The sequence below is a fragment of the Hibiscus syriacus genome, unplaced genomic scaffold, assembly GCF_006381635.1.
Source record: "Hibiscus syriacus cultivar Baekdansim isolate YM2019G1 unplaced genomic scaffold, ASM638163v2 tig00116962_pilon, whole genome shotgun sequence".
NCBI classification, from domain to species: domain Eukaryota; kingdom Viridiplantae; phylum Streptophyta; class Magnoliopsida; order Malvales; family Malvaceae; genus Hibiscus; species Hibiscus syriacus.
The window spans coordinates 6,600,447-6,614,860 of NW_024063488.1; the positions used below are offsets into that span (position 1 = coordinate 6,600,447).

The following is a 14,414-nucleotide window of genomic DNA, read 5'->3' on the forward strand; positions in this document are numbered from 1 at the left end:
TTTCGTCAATTTTAAGTAGGTTTCGTAGAAAACTAATTCGAAGAAAATAAAGAGGGGGTGAAATGTGAATATTTTGATAATAATCTTGTCGCGAAAGGCAACTAATGACGGATGGCGACAAACTTACAATAATTGTCACATTATTTGTAGGGACCAAAATGATACGCAAACTAAAATTCAGTGCCTAAAAATGAACCGTCATAAATTTTAGTAAAAAAATTATACAAAAACTAAAATTTAAAAGAACAAATACAACTACTTTATCATATCGTCAACGATTTAACTACTCAATATTTATATTGAAGCCATAATCAAAGTCACTAAAATTGAACAATTTTAAGATTAAGTGGTACAAACTCTAAAATTTAATACTAATATTTAAAATAGTTTACCCTAATATTTATACAAGAAACCTGGGGAGCCCTACTTTATAACCATATCTTTGAACATCCTCCTGGACTTTCTGCTTATATTCGCTAAAGCTAAATTTGGTATAAACCGAGGGCAGGTTGCAACTCTCTATCACCGTCTCATACGATGGGCAAAGGAAATATGCAGCCGAAAACCTTTCTTTCGTTGGATGCGTCACCTCACAATGTTCAACACTATTATAGAAATCATTGCTCCAAGCCTGCACAAATATCAATCAATAAGTATCCAATCGGTAGCTCTTCAAGAAGGGTTTTCGAAGCGGTAAAGAAGTTTATATGAGATTGCTAACCTGAAATAAATCTCCAATGTTGATGATTAAAGCTTCGGGATTGGGTTTAACATCAATCCATTTACCATCTTTTACTAATTGCAATCCTCCAACTTGATCTTAGTTCCATATAGTGAAGAAGTCGCTGTTGGTGTGTGGCATTAGACCATAAATGTCTAAAGGAATGAGGCTGGGTGGGTATCTGTTCAGCCGGGGATAACAAGTGCTGGCAAACAACTTTCCTGGAAAAAGCTGACTTGTGACCTAACTTGTTTGGCAAAATTTCAGCTAGTTTCTGAGCAAGACTGGCAGCCTTTGTAGCATACGGTTCCGCTGATGATCTGGTTAACACATAACCAGATGGTTAACATATGTATGGTTTGAAGAAAAGAAAATAGAAAAAGAATCTCCCAACTACGTGGAAGTAGGTCTAATATTCATCAAGAAGACGAAATCATCCACATGAAGTTTTTCATCCTTGTCAAGACTGAAATATTTGACTGTGTTTCTAGCTCGTCTAAATAAAAAAAATGTGACCTTGACGTCAGGAGGGAAGTTGCCTACGCGGGCTGATACAAGCCGATCTCCATACATAAAAATAGGGGTGTTCAAATTTTTGAAATAATTCGGTTAACCGACCGAACCGAATTAGTTCGGTTAATTCGGTCAGCCATCGAATTAGTTCGGTCGGTTAACGGTTAAGAAAATTTTTAGAATTTGGTTAACGGTTAATTCGGTTCGAAATCAGTTAATTAACCGAAATAAATTTTTAAATTTTAAATATATTATATATAACATATGAGCTCAGCCCAAACTATTTAAAACCCAATTAATAATTTAAGATCAAATAATTTTTAAACCTAAATTAATATTAATTAATTAAAAATTTATATAAAATTTCTATTTAATAATAATATATTATTTAAATTAATTGTAAACTATTTTTTTGAATTAAATTTTTTTAAATATATTATATATAACATATGGGCTCAGTTCAAACCATTTAAAACCCAATTAATAATTTAAGATCCAATAATTTTTAAACCTAAATCAATATTAATTAATTAAAAATTTATATTTTATAATTATATATTATTTAAATTAATTATAAACTATTTTTTTAATTATAAAATATTTAATTTTTTTATATAAATTAGAAAATTTTAAAAAAATTTGGTTAATTCGAAAATTAGCCGAATTAACCGAAATTTATTCATTTCGATTAATATTTTTGAAAAAAAAAGTTCGGTTCGATTTATGGTTAAAAAAAAGTTCGGTCGGTTCGCCTAACGAATTAACCGAATGAAGAACCCTGCATGAAAACGAGCAGAAACATGCATGGAATTGCAAGGCAAGGAAACCCTAAAAAATTATTTAGAAACATGTCTGAGCCCGGGTTTGAACCGGGGACGTCTAGTGTGTGAGACTAGCGTGATAACCAACTACACCACCCAGACAACAAGCTAATAATTTAGTTTCATCAATAATATTTAAAAACAAAAAAGAAAAGAAACGAAATTCTGTTACTTTGACGTGATGTCTTACGAAGACAACACGACAAGGTGTTTTTGTTGCTTTTGATGAGAGGTTTAGTTCACGGAGTATAGGGATATTTTTGAAAATATGGTTATTGAAATGTAATATTATTCTAGTAATGTTATATTATGTTGTTTCGTTTGTTTAGTATAAATATAAAGTTATAATGTTTGGGTGAAAGAATATAAGATTACTTGAATATTTGTTTTAATAAATTGACCTTATTATATATATTATTTTCAAGTTAAACTTTAATACTAAATTATAAATATTTGACTTTGGGGGAGGGGAATACATTTAACATATAATATCATATTTATTTATATAAAAAATAATATTGTGATCTCTAGTGGATAAAGATATTATTTTTCAATGTATAAGATCCATTTTTTAATAACTCAAAGTTAGATAGTCTTTTAAATACATACTTCTTTTACAATAATATCATTTTTCTTTCGACTCATAAATTTATAAATGATTAATATATTAAAAATAAAAAAATTAAAATTTTTATTTATTTAGATTTATTAATGTTTCACTAAATCAAACTCTTTGAATATTATTATTATGTTTATAATTTTGAGTAAAACACGAAGAATAAGAATTGATAATGATCGATATGAAAATAACTCATTATTTTAGGGGTATTCTTATCTAAAATTACATGAATTGTACAATATCTAAAAATCGTTATGACATTTTCATTATTTTTACCAAAAATGCTAATCATCGTAATAATTTATTACTTAATAATTTTTTTACGAACCAAATATGATAATACAATTTTGAAAAAAAAATATTTCTTCAAATAATAATTTTTTCTGTGAACTAAACTTCACACGAGAATTTATTATTTTAAAGAGGAGAGGGAATACACTAAACAAAGAAAAAGAAACAAAATTTAGTATATCTTTCAATTTATTTTTCATATGATGAAATATTATAACTTTTATTTTTCTGTTTGATATTAAATATATTTATATTTTAGTTTTAAATATCATTAATATAAATATAGTTTTTCTGTTGCTAAGAAAATTGATCCCTAACTAATATAAGACATACTTTAGCAACGTTTGTATGTATCATAGGCTGCTACATACTGATATAAGCATTATATCTCTGTTAATGCTAAAAGTTGTTAATACAGCTTAAATTTTTTCCCAAAAGATTGATTTAACACTTGTTTTTTCTTTTTAACAAATGAAAACTATCTAATTAAGCATTCAAGCTACTGTTGCAATCCTCCTGTAGCTCCGGCAACACCATGGCAGGAGACTCAGTGAACCACATACAATCATAACTCGTCCTATCTGCGAGTTTTAAAATGGTTTATAATATAATGTACCCATTTAAGCATATCTGCTCCCATGTCACAATTAACAACACAGTAATCTCTAACCTATAAGCTCTGCTAATCAAGCTTTAAGCCTGAGTTCTATTAAGAGATCATTTTACAATTGAAAACAAATATATATATATATTGGCTAGTAATTCTCATAAGCATATATAGTTTCTCGTTTGTATACTCCTTAATTGTTTAAAATATGTTATGCCTGAATATTTTTGAAAAGAAGAAGAAGCACTTCTTAGGTTTAATTATAAGTACGTACTTAATTACTTCAAAATTTTATACAATCTTAACTCTTAAGCTTAGACACAATTAAGTTTTTTTTTTAAATTTATTAATATTGCGGGAATTTCCGAATTGGAGACCAAATTGATAATAACCAATGGAAGAACAAAATGATTTGGTTGCAGAGGCATTTGCGGATCACTACTTCTACTACCATCTTTTCGATAAAGACCGACCCACTTGTGCTTTGCAGATGATCACTACTACCACTATTGATTCAATTGTAGGGGTGTGTTCTTGGGAAGTTTTATGAGTTTCAGGACTGAGGTTAAATGCTGCTAAGTCTGAATTATTTGCCTCAGGAGTTGCAGAGGATCAGCTGGGGTTAATTCAAAGGGAGACTGGTTTCCAGCTTGGACAATTACCTGTTAGGTACTTGGGGTGCCTCTCTCCCCTAGGAAGCTGTCTGTCAAAGACCGTGACAGTCTTGTGGAGAAGGTGAAGGCAAAGTTGGGACAGTGGGCTAATAGATTTCTCAGTTATGCAGGCAGATTGCAGCTCATTGGTGTTGTGCTGTTCAATGTAGCTAACTTTTGGTGCAGACAGCATGTTTTGCCTGCAGCTGTGGTGAGCAGGGTTGAGCAGCTATGTGCTAGGTTCCAGTGGAAGGGAAAGGATGTCCCTGCGAGAGGAGCCAGAGTGTGCACACCTAAAGCTGGGAAAGAATGTGCTGGGACAAGGTTTGTACACCTAAAGCTGAAGGAGGGCTGGGAATTAAGAGCTTGAAATGTTGGAATAAGGCTTGTATGCTTACCTTGTTGAAAAAGATTCTTGCTGGAGAGGGATCTTTGTGGGTAGTTTGGATCCGGGAGTATGTTCTCAAGGGTGATGATGTTTGGCAGGTGATTAGTAGGCCAAATTTTAGTTGGAGATTGAGGAAAGTTTTGAAACTTAGAAGGGAGTTTACATGCTATTTGCTGGTGCAAACTGGTTAATGAAGCAGACTAGGGAGTATTGGAGTGAGATTAGAGAGAAAAGGGATAAGGTGGCATGGCACAGGCTGTTGTGTTTTTTATTGAATGTTCCTAAGCATTCAATCATTGGATGGATGGCTTTTCTGACAAGTTGCCCACTGCTGATAGAATGGTGAGGATGGGCATTCCAGTTGATGAAGTTTGTCAGAACTGTGGCTGTATGCTGGAAACTAGAAACCGTATTTTCTTTGAATGTGTTTTTGCAAAGGAAGTGTGGAGGGCCATTCTTAGGCTCTGCAATGTTAATAGGGAAGTGAGGGATTGGGAGGGTGAGATGATTTGGGCTGTGTCAGTTTTGAAAGGCAGGTCCTTGATTGTTTTCATTCTCAAGGTTGCTTTAAGTGCATGCATTTACTATTTATGGGAGGAGAGGAACTATAAAAGATTTAGGAGAGCTGTTAGAAGTGGAGGGGACATTGTTGCCTGTATCAAAGATGTGATTAAGATTAAAATATATAGTAAAGATCATGTTAATATGCTCCTGTGTAATGCTTGGGGGATTGAGAGTTGATGTCTCATGGTAATGTTGCTTTGTACTTTGTAGTAGCAGGTTATGTTGTTTTTTTACAAACGGAATTTATCCACACACACACACACACAAAAGAAATTGATGATTGTTGGTGATGACATGAATTCGACGACTATCACCGGTAGCTCAAATGTTTTAGATGGATCCACAACCTTCAATTCATCAACCATTGATAAAGATGTTTTCTACTTTTTGAATAATCAGAATAAATTTATTATCCTACATTATGCATGCATAGAATCGTATTTCCCTGCTGATACCAATGGGCATTTCTTACTTTCAACAAAGCAGCGGCTGGGCCACAAAAGCAGAAGTTGTGGCTCTCCGATTCGGAGCCGATCAATCAGTTTTAAACCGCTGCAAGATTGATGCTTACCAAGACACTCTTAATGCCCACTCAAACCGCGAATTCTACAGAGATTCCTCGGTGCCCTTCATATTTGGTAAGGCAGCAGTTGTGTTCCAGAACAGCAAACGCGTGGCCCGAAAGCCCATGAACCCAAAATCAAATATGGTCACAGCCTCGAACCAAAACACTGGGACTTCGATCCAAAGCTGTAATATGACAGCAAGTGCTGATCTTGAGCCCGTTAAAGCCTCCATCAAGTCATATTTAGGCCGAGCCTGGAAAGAATATTCACGAACTGTCGTGATTCAATCCTACATCGAGTAAAATGGCCAGGATTTCATGTCATTACTAGCGCCGAAGAGCTTCTACAAGGAGGGTCTTGGACTCTTGATTGAGATCTACTGGGATGACTTTTAAAGATTAGCTGTAAAAATTGGTACAAAAATGCAGAATTCATCAACCAAGAAGAAAGGCTGTGTTCCATTGGAAGAGACAGCTGCTCCTAAACGTTGCTGCAACAATCAATTACATTTACAAGATATTGTGATTTAAAAAAACATGCATAAAAAATTTAGCTGTATCAGATTCCAAGATGATGTGGTTCACAAGCAGTTCGAATATTACAATAAGCCCCTAGAAAAATAAAAAATTGTTAGAAATTTGAGAGGAAGACACTGTTGAAAATCAGATTAAATGCAAGAAATATTTTAAAGATATGACTATCCATGAAATATCCATCATAGTTGCCTGACAGTTATGAAAAGATACGTTTCTGTTAATGAACCAAATACAATGAATGACTCTGGTGTTTGACTTTTGATTTCTCCACTGATGAACCATCCTCGAAGAATTAGCTTAGTAGTAATAAGGTGAAAAAAGAATGGGGAAAGTTTACATTGTTTTTAGGGAAGATTAGAAAAAATGAATGGAGAGTAAAAGCATATATCTTTGTCTTTCTCAAGTCTTCTGGTTTTTTTACCCGCAACTTAAAAGCACTGTTGGGTAGCCTAGCCTTAAAACATACATATAAAGTACCCGCGTTCCGCACTTTGCCCACTCTCAATAACAAATATTGTCCCAAGTCTCAATCTTGTGCTTCTCGACCAAACTAAAAAAGCCACCACCCGGTTGTTTTTTTTAATATCTTGACTCGATTATTTGTTGTTTTGTTTGTATTTCATCTCACCTTTCGCTTTGGGAGGTTCTCATTGGTTTCATTTCATGGCCCTCTTCCATTATCTCTTCCATTCCCTTTAGAACCCTCTTATTTCATTCTCTTGAAGCCGCCATCTGCATTTTTTCCCCTTTTCTCTTTTTTGTTTGTTTCTTTTAAAAGGATTTGTTTGCATCTGTGTTGGGTTTTTTGCTCTTTTTCCTTTTCATATTAATTTATCCATTGTAAAAGAAAAAAAAAAGCGATGACAAACAAGATGAAGCATGGAACCTTGCATCAATGCCTGGAGGAGATGGAGGGAATTTTGTAGGTACATTAAAGTTGTTTATTTTTTACACCTAAAAGATCTAGCTTTCATCTATTTATCATCATAATAGTTTTTATTTCCAAGGATAGATACCAACCTTGTTCCACGGGTAATAATAGAGTTCCTCAAATTACATGTAATTGATAAGCTGCAACTTTTTGTCCTTTTGTCTTGTTTTTTGAGTTTTTGGTGATGATATTAAAAAAAAGGTGCTAAAGCAACAAAACTCATATTAACTACAGCTACTTTTCCAGCAGGCAAAAGTACAGTCTCTTCTCATTTATCTAGAGGTTCCTTCAACACTCAATCATTCTTTGAACCGGCTGCTCAATTGTGTTCCTAGCCCACCATGGTTACGAAGATGAAAGGGATCTACAAAGGCTTCAATTTCATTTCCCAGATCTTTGGTGAGGCCTTTCTGTCTCTTCCTCTATACATTCCAAAAATGTATTAAATATGTATGTATTTATTTGAGCATGTTTCCTGGGGTTCTGATTGCTTTGGAACTGAGGTAGGAAATGGTATTATTGTTGTAGTTGTTAAGGAACGAGAGATGGAAATTGGGTATCCGACAGATGTTAAACGTGTGGCTCGCATTGGATGAGATGGCCTGTTGCGAAAGACGGTTATTGGATAGAGCAAAATCATAACTGATAATTTGAGAAAATAAAAATGAAGATAAAAGAGACACAAAATTTACGTGAAAAATCCCTAAAAAATTTAGGGTAAAAACCACGGGCAACGGTAGAAGAATTTCACTATGAGAAAATAAGAATTACAACCTCTCTCGATCTACCAAGGAGAAAACAATGATAATTCTCTCTTGATAAAAATGAGAAAACAACTCTCAAGAAACTCTCTAAATTCTCTCTAGTATTGAAAAAAAGCTAGAATGCTTTGGGATGGTTTTGAAGCTAAATGAGCTAGTGTATTTATAGTTGAAGCTTTAAGGACTAATCTTGAAAATACCTTAAATTACAATGACTAAATTGTAATTATATTTTTAATTTTTTCCACAAAAGTTGGCTGCCTAAATTTTTTAATTTAGCAGCCGGCTGCTCTGCCAAATTTTCCAGCCGCCCTTTGTTTACTTTCAACAATCTCCCACTTGAAGATTTGATTGGAACAATCATATCTTCACATCATTCTTTCTACCTTATACCTTTATGTTGCTTATATTTCCGTCAAGCCACAAGAGGATCGACACCAAGTAAATTTATCAGTATTTACCGCTTTCTTCATGAAATTGCTATGTTGTCTTTGGTATGGATCTTCTGCATATCTACCGTTCCTTCTTCCACCTTTTCACGAATGAAATGGTATTGAACTCGTATGTGCTTTGTCCTTGAATGAAATGCTGGATTCCTTGCCAGATGCAAGGCGCTTTGACTGTCACAAAATAGAGAGACATATTCTTGATTGTGCCCAAGCTCCTCCAATAACATCTTCAACCAAATTGCTTCTTTACTGGCTTGTGTAACTGCTACATATTCTGCTTCTGTTGTGGATGTAGCCACAATTGACTGCAATTTTGAAACCCAGCTTACAGCTCCACCAACAACTTTGAACACATATCATGTAGTAGATTTGTTTTTATCCAAATCCCATGCATAGTCAGAATCTACATACCCATTGATTAGTAAGTTTGATCCTTCGTAACATAATGCAACATTTGAGGTCCCTTTGATGTATATCAGGATCCTCTTTACTGTATTCCAATGATCTTTTCCTGGCTTCGCCATGTACCGACTAACCACTCCCACTGCTTGTGCAATGTCTGGTCTTGTGCATATCATAGCGAACATCAAACTTCCCACTGCTGATGCATACGGTACTCGAGACATCTCCATCATCTCTTCTTCATTGCTAGGACTCATACTGGAGGATAATTTGAAGTTAATAGGAATAGGGGTAAAAATTGGCTTACAATCTTGCATGTTGAATCGTGACAAGATTTTCTTCAAGTAATTCTTTTGTGAAAGCCAAATCTTCCTATTACTTCTATCTCGGTGAATTTGCATCCCTAGAATCTTGTTTGCTGATCCCAAGTCCTTCATTTCAAATTCCCTAGCCAGTTGTGCCTTCAATTCTTCAATATGATCTTTGTTGGGTCTTGCAACCAACATGTCATCCACATACAACAGCAAAATAACAAAATCGTTATCACCATACCTCTTGAAATAAGCACAAGGATCTGCATTAAGTCTGTTGTATCTAAGGCACATAATGAAGGAATCAAATCTCTTATACCAACACCTCGGCGCCTGCTTTAGACCGTATAGAGATTTGTTCAACCTGCAAACCAAGTTCTTCTTTTCTTTTTCTTCAAAACCTTCAGGCTGGAGCATATAAATTATACATTTTGTTTTCTTTCGATCATTTTAATTTTGCAAAGAAAGCAAGTTAGTAAGTTATACATTTTTGATCAGGTTACGAACTACTTCCTCAAACGTTTGAATCAATGCTTCAAGATTTGCGGGCGAAAAATGAGGAAGGATACGATTACATCAGCCTCATCGATAAAGAAATGTGGACGAACGCATATGATAGTGGATATCGATATAGACACATGACGACCAACTTGGCTGAGGCAATCAATTTAACCTTAAAGGGTGCACGTCACTTACTTGTAGCGGCTTTGGTAAAAACTACATATTTTTGTTTAGGGGCACTTTTTGCAAAGCTCGGGGGACAAGCTCAAACCTGGATGCAAGGCGGTCATATCTATCACCCTAGATTAGTTGCAGATCTATAAAAAAATTGTTGCATCTAATGAATGTCTGTAACAAGCTTTTTTAGAAGACATGAAATGTTTCGTGTCACAGAGTTGTCGCGACCTCTTCAAGGGATTGAAGTTGTGTCGTTAAGAGTAAATATGGGATAGAACATGCGACTGCGGGTTTTTTCAAGCTCTGAAGTATCCATGCTCTCATGTGATAGCAGCTTACTCGCATACACGTCAAGACTATAACTGTTTTGTGGATCCCGTATACCTACTATCTGAATTTTTTAAGGTATACGAATTTGAGTTCCCCCTATAGGTAATGACAAAGACCCTGATGAGGTTCAAGATTGGCTTCCGATTGTACCAAATCCAACTTTATTGAGGGAGCGTGGTCATCCAAAATCCAATCAAATTCATATGACATGGATATTCGAGAAAGATCTAGACAAGACAGAAGGTTGGGCATTGTAGAAACCCAGGACACACTAGAAAAACATGTCCACTTCTGCTGTCATCAAGTAACAATTGATGAGGAACTGATGTAGTTGTTTATCAAATAAGAATTCATGTACTTTAATTTGCATTTACTTCAAGTTAATGTCATTCGATCTTACAATAAGTGACAAACTAAAGAAAGTTATCGAACACAATTATTAAATTTTATCAAAACAATAACAATTTGGTATTTGAATATAATTTTAAATACAAACAAACTTACAATAAGTATTAAATGGTAATGATAAACAAATTACAATAACTGATATTAAATGATAATAAACAAAATTAATCAAAATACATTAACAAAAAGTCCAACAAATTTAACAAAATAAATTAAAATAAATCCAACCAAATTAATGAAATAAAGTAAGTATTAAATGATAAATAATAAAAAATTACAATAAAAAAGTCCAATAAACAACTAAATACAAATATAATAAAAAACAAAATTTATCGATGTCTGCGACGCGAATGTGTTCCGCAGGGCGGTGACTGTCGGTGTCGAGGATGATTTCTTTATATCAGTGGTTGTGACTCTTCGTTGTCATCATCATCACTATCATCATCGTCGTCGTCGTCGTCGTGAGCAGCTACATTAGTTGATGAGGAGCTGATGACGATGAAGCATCTCCATAGAATAAGGACCCTGAGGTGTATGATTGACTATCCCACCGGCCTACGAAAACTGGGAAAACTCATAAAACCCAGACATCTCTGAGTGTGAAAACTATACAAGAGGTGTTTGTGATGCGGCCATGGGTGATGAGGCTAAACCCGCCAAATATGGGCATATGAACCCTAAGTCAGATCTACAAACATAGACCCATAATATCCTCTAGGAGGGGGTCATAAAACTTGTGACAGTGGCGGCGGTGGGTCATAAAACCAGGTGATAGTGGCGGCAGCGGCATCGGGTAAGGGAACGGCGATGGTGGCATCACATATGGCTGCGGAAGGTAAGTCGCTGTAGATGGTGGTTGCTGTGAAGGTCATGTTGGTGCAGCTGAGGATGAACCGGAAGCACCTGCTCTCCGTCCACAAGTCAGGGGACGATGGTGCTGTGTCAGTGAACGTCTCTGTCGACGTCGCTAAAAGGTCTGCCCTCGTACAACCTCGAAAAGCAAAAACGGTTTTCCGTTACTGTTGAACCACTTGTAATAACCGTCAGTAACTATCAAGAGGTTAGTAAAAATGGGCTCTCTACGGGAAAGGCGCGATGTCGATCCTCCCACAACACGACCCACTCGTGATGTCTCACCAGCCAATCTGTATTGGTCTTGTCGCGTCTATCTGTGCTATGCAACTCGTCCATATTGCGAGGTACTTCCAGAATTGGTTGAAAACAACTAAATTGTCGGAGCACACGATCATTGGAGTGACACTCGACGATCGCATAACAGATCAAAGGGATCATCGCCATCCAAATATCTAATAGACCCCTCAACTCAGGTGGGATCATCATCCTCACATCATCATTAGAATATGTCACCCATTCAAACTAAAATAAATATATATAATTTTTATCAAAATAATAATCTAATTATACAACTATAATCTAAAATCGATTTTTAAACATTAAAAGGCATACCTATGTGCCAGCTTTCTGATCGATTAACATCCTAATTTTTTTCTAAATCATCAGGTAGCTCCTGATGATTTTTCCTATCAGTAGACCACCTATTCAAGGAAAACAAAATTTATTATACACTGTATAAAATGATTAATATACGAAATCAGTTTTATAATTACCTCAAGAGTAGCGGAAATACGAATGGGTTCTTGACAATGGGACATAAAAAGGGTAATCGATACCATGCCCAAGACTGCAGCAGCAGAGACATCCGCCGATAGCATTTTTCTTATAGTCAGTGGCTCGACACATCTCCTTGTGCAGGAAAGCCAAAACTGCGAGCCCCAACTAAGTGATCCGGCTAGACGAAAGTCGCCAAGATGTCGCAACTACATACAGTGAACTTGGTTGTGCGATTTTCCGGCATCAGCAACCCTCCTATCAGCTGCAGTATGCATGCCCGTGCATACATTTTAACTTCATCATCAGAGGCTTCCTTGCTCAACTCCCAAAAATTGGCATCTAACTAATTTAACGGTATCCGACCACCGTTAAAACTTTCCGGGACACGTCCTAGATAGTCCCGACACAAAGCAGTCCATGAACCGTGGGCCATCCCCGATATCACATCTCCATCCACCGGAAGCCCCAGGTGCATAGAAACATCTTCAAGTGTAATTGTGCACTCTCCGAACGGAAGATGGAATGTGTGGGTCTCCGGCCTCCACTGCTCCACTAAGGTAGAAATAAGGTTTGGTTCTATCTTACAGTGACCCTCATATCTACCTATGTGACCGAATCCAACCTCTACTAAATACGGCAAGACACGGCTAGGTATCACTAACTTAATGTTCCTAATAAAAGGATCCAATGCACGGTATCTCTCCTAAAATTAAATAATTATAAAAATTATTTTTAAACTAATAATCATGCATTAAATAAATAAATAAATTATTACTAAAAATTAAAATATATTAAAACGTTAAAATGTTATCATATTAGCAATATGTCGCGATATATGATTTCCATCCAAGCGAAGTAGACCTCCTTTTATTTTATATCTGTAAAAAAATTAATTAAATAAAATATTTAAAAATTTAAATAATTAAATAAATTAAAAACAAAATATTAAAAATAATAAAATATACCTTAAACAGTTAAAATAGAATATAAGAGTATTTGAGAGAAGTTAAGAGTATTTGAGAGAAGTTGAGAGGATTTGGTGTGATGAAAGTGATTGTGAATGGGGGTATTTATAGGGAGAGGGTGGGGTGTGAATAGCCGGGGGTAGGTGGGTAATTAAACGTAAGGCTCGCGGCAGGGGGCGCGCCTTACTGACGCGTGACAGATTTAAAGGTAAAACGCATCCCCTGCCCCGCGCTATACCCCACGTGGCACCAACTCAGCATAAAGCGCGCTGCAGGGGGCACGTCTTACCCCACGTGGTGTCAGATTAACGTAAAGCGCGTTGCGGGGGGGCGTCTTACTACAACGGGAATTAAATCGAGAAAAATAGTCTGAAGGGTGCCTGACAGTGAAATATAAAGTCAAAGGGTGATATATCGAGAAAAACGCCTAGATTATTATAATTAAAAGAAAAACAACATTTTAGATTATTATATGATTTGGAATTTAATAAAAAAATATCAATGCTTTTAAATACTAATGATATGCACAAATATACCCAAAACACTCCTAATTATGGTGTAAACCAAATGAAAAAGTTAAGGTTCAATTTTCAATTTTTTGTATTATCTTCTCGGTTCTTCAGAATTTTATTTTAATTAATTCAAATGCATTATCCATCTAAATTTGATAAACGAATCTCATAATAAAATTTATACTTACGTAATATTTCGAATTCGAGACTTATGTAATATTAAATAATAATGAAATTATATTTTTTCATGCGTAAAAGAATTCAAACCGTATTAATATGTTTTATTTAAAATTTATAATATATATATATATATATATTGTGATAAAAAAATATTTCAATTTTTTTTATTAAAAAAACTCACTTGCAAGATGCTGGTACAGTCTAGATTTTTATAACCAATAAATATTCGATAATCAATTTATTTATTATAAAATTTTATTTTTAATATAAGAAATTTGTTTATCAGTACATGAGTAATAGTAACATAATTTGAATTTCGTAAAGTATTATCATAATTAGAATGATATATATATCTTATAAGTTGAACATTTGATAGAGTCAAGTAAAAATATTTTGATTTATTTGGATGAACGAGTTCTATTTTATAATTTAAGTTATATTTGAAATTTCTTCAAGTCTAATCAAATTGTTTAAGTTTAGTTTAAATTCAATTATAAATATTTATAATATTGTAGTATTATTTAGTTTCGATTTAAATGGTTTTCTATTACCATATACACACATTTTTTTCATACTTTT

At 34.6% G+C, this 14,414-nt stretch overlaps 1 non-coding gene and 1 pseudogene across 1 annotated transcript; both read right to left on the bottom strand.

Moving 5' to 3' along the window:
• Positions 1-399: 399 nt before the first annotated feature.
• On the bottom strand, positions 400-1,294 carry LOC120190553 (annotated as a pseudogene).
• A 789-nt stretch (positions 1,295-2,083) lies between these two features.
• TRNAV-CAC lies at positions 2,084-2,157 on the bottom strand. The gene has a single exon. It is a non-coding gene; the product is annotated as a tRNA-Val (tRNA).
• Positions 2,158-14,414: the final 12,257 nt, after the last annotated feature.